This window comes from Morone saxatilis, unplaced genomic scaffold, assembly GCF_004916995.1.
Source record: "Morone saxatilis isolate NCDOM2014 unplaced genomic scaffold, NCSU_SB_2.0 Contig24, whole genome shotgun sequence".
Classification (NCBI taxonomy): Eukaryota; Metazoa; Chordata; class Actinopteri; family Moronidae; genus Morone; species Morone saxatilis.
The window spans coordinates 621,569-624,610 of record NW_023339807.1 but is presented as its reverse complement, the minus strand read 5'-3'; the positions used below and the strand labels follow the sequence as shown (position 1 = coordinate 624,610).

At 42.4% G+C, this 3,042-nt stretch overlaps 1 protein-coding gene across 1 annotated transcript in view; it reads left to right on the top strand.

Annotated features, from left to right (window-relative positions):
- The window catches only part of LOC118335676 (IgGFc-binding protein-like), a 54,035-nt gene that overhangs the window by 50,309 nt on the left and 684 nt on the right, over window positions 1-3,042 (top strand). The window lies entirely within an intron of this gene.

Genomic DNA, 3,042 nt, shown 5'->3' with positions numbered 1-3,042 from the left:
ATAGGGACCTTCCAGTTGATACTGGCTCGGCCCCTAAAAATACATCTGGAGTTCTGTAAAAACAGTACAAACAACTACAGAAACTGTCCAAACCACAGCTGCAGAGTAGAGCTGTACCAGTTCCCTCTTTTTTTATTAAAATCAAAAAAAGAACAATCACATTTTAGAACCACTTGATAGAATCAGATTCAGATTCACACCAACACAGAGAATACATAAAGCAACACAGCTATCTAAGCCCAGATAGAAATACATGGTATGAACCAAATGAGGACATTATATTCATATTCCACAGTGATGCTATGGAAATAATCCCCTACTCAAAAGTAAAACAAATTGACAAAGACAAACTAAGATATTTGAAGCACTGGAAAACAGAAATCCAATCAATAAATAAACTAGAATGCTATTGTTACTAACTTCACTTCTTCCCCGGAGATCTTGTTCTTGCAGGTTCTCGTGGATCCTGGTGGTGCCTCCTGCCATGGTCCTGCTTGACTCCCATTGCTAATATTACTGATATTATTGTTATTATTATTATTATTATTACAGTTACTATTATCATTGCTCACTGTCCCCCATTGTTGTGGCTGTTGTCGTCGTCGTCGTTATTATCTTCTTCATGTTCATCATCATCAGTCCGTTCTATTAGTGTAGTTGTTGCTACTGTTGTTGCTGTGCACCTTTGTCTCTATCTCTGTCCTTCTTTCTTTACCTCTGTCTCAGTCCTTCCATCTTTACCTCTCTCTCTCTCTCTCTCTCTCGTCCCAACTGGTCGAGGCAGATGGCCACCCACCATGAGCTGGGGTCTGTCCTTGGATCAGAGGTGGCTTTAGTGAAGTATTGATGCCTGTCTTTTTGCTCTTCTCTTATTGTAGGTCCTTTTGTATCCATCTGTTTTCATCACAATGACTGTCTATGTTATTGCAATTCTTGATGCTCAATGCCAGGCCTTCTTTTGACTCAATAATTAATTTTCTGATCAGCTTAATTGCATCGCCATATTACTGATACTCTTAGACAGCACACACTATGTGATGATTAAAGTTTATTCTTGACCCTGGAAATCTGTTTTTAAAAGTCTAATCTCAAGGTCCTCTTATAAGCTTTTTCTGGGGCTCGAATTGGCTCAGATATCATCATATGAGCGAGCCCTACTGAGATACTTGTTATGATGAGTCTGTCCTAGTCTTAAAGTTAGAGTTAGGAGTTAGTTAGAGTTCAAATCAAGATATAGGTCTGTGTTAGTGGGCCAATAAGCATGAACACAGGCAGAGCGGGTCATCCATGACAAGCACTTGTTTTATTCGTCCCAATCCCATACAATAACATCACTCTTTCCCCGTCTGCCCATATTTCCACTACGCAATATTAATCGCCTCCCCTCCCTTTCTCCCCACCCACGCCATTCTTTACCAAGCCTTGTCACCTTCCATCGACTACTGCAACTCCTCTTCTCCTTCGGTCTACACACCAAATACCGTCCATAAACTTTCAACTGTCAGAACTCTGCAGCTCGAATCATCCCTCCAGAAGCCGCCCCCTCACATCCACGCACATCACTTTTTCCTGTTCTGGCAGCAACCTCCACTGGTTCTCGGGTTAAACTCCGCATTGACTACAAATCTTCCTGTTTACGTTCAATGCCATCCATAACCTTTTTCCCCTCCTTAGCTGTCAAAACTCCTCCACATTGCCACTTCTCGTTCCTTCAGTCTGCCTCTCCTGTCCCCTCTTTGATCCTTCACCGCCCTGCTTTCGCCACCTATGGTTAGCAAGGCTTCAGCTGCTCTGCCCCCCCCCGACCTGCTGGAACTCACTCCCACTGACCTCAGGAATCCCTGACCTCCACACTCATTTTAATCAAGACTAAATATACTCCACCTTTTTTTCAGATATCATACCCCACTTAACTGTAGACATGGTCTTTTAGCTTGTTCTTGTTTTCTTAACTGTTATTAATTTTTGATGTTGTAAAGCAGGATGTCTCGTTCTGTTGAGGCTCCCCAGACGAGCCCTTTTAAATAAAATGTATTTTATTAATGTATGGGTATTATTGGATATATTGTTCCACTAATCAGTAAGGTTGTTGGTTCCAATCCCAGCTTCCTCCTGACCACCATTTTTTTGCGAAGTATCCTTGAGTAGGATACTGAACTCTGAATTGCTCCCGATGCTGTGCATTGGTGTGTGAATGTGTATGAATGCGATGGGCTTTGCCATCCCTGAGTGAATGTGCGTGAGAGGTGGAATGTGCCATTAAGTGTAAAAGCGCTTTGAGTGGTCGGACGACTAGAAAGGCGCTATACAAGTACAGGTCCATTTACCATTTAACATTACGTACACACTAAGCTACTGCGGCCCAATTACCACAGTACTGAGCCAGATCGTGAATGCATAATAATTGTTGTGGTGTGAGTGGCAGGGTGGGCAGACGGTGGAACTGACAAGCCATTTGCAACTCTTAATAAACTTTCTGGAGCTAGGAATTGGAGAGGAACTGATAAGGAAAATGTTTGTGTATGTGTGAGAGAGAGACAGGGACAGGGTGTGTGTTGCAGACATTGGCTAACGGAAAGAAAGAGGGAAACTTTTTTTCTAGCTGATTGTGCTTATCTTTCATACTGTACAGTTTTACATGACCTCAGACTGATTGTTAATTAATTATTTAATATAAATCCATGTTCCAATTTTAGATTCTCAGGCTTAAATGAACAGTCTGTCGGTTTGATAATTATGCATTTCTGTGAGTCCCGTACAGAGATATGTCCAGGGTGCGTTGACGTCACACATCATTTCAGCAACTGCCCTAAGACAAATGGCAGCTACATGGGTGGGCGCTAGATGTGACGCAGCGCTAAGATGCTGTCATAATGTTCTACAGCCCCATACCAACAAACTATGATGCACTGTGTGTTCTGACACCTTTCTATCAGAACCAGCGTTTACTTTTTCAGCAATATGAGCTACAGTAGCTCGTCTGTTGAACCCACCCATGACCCTGTCTCCGGTTCATCACTTTTCCTTCCTTGAACCACTTTT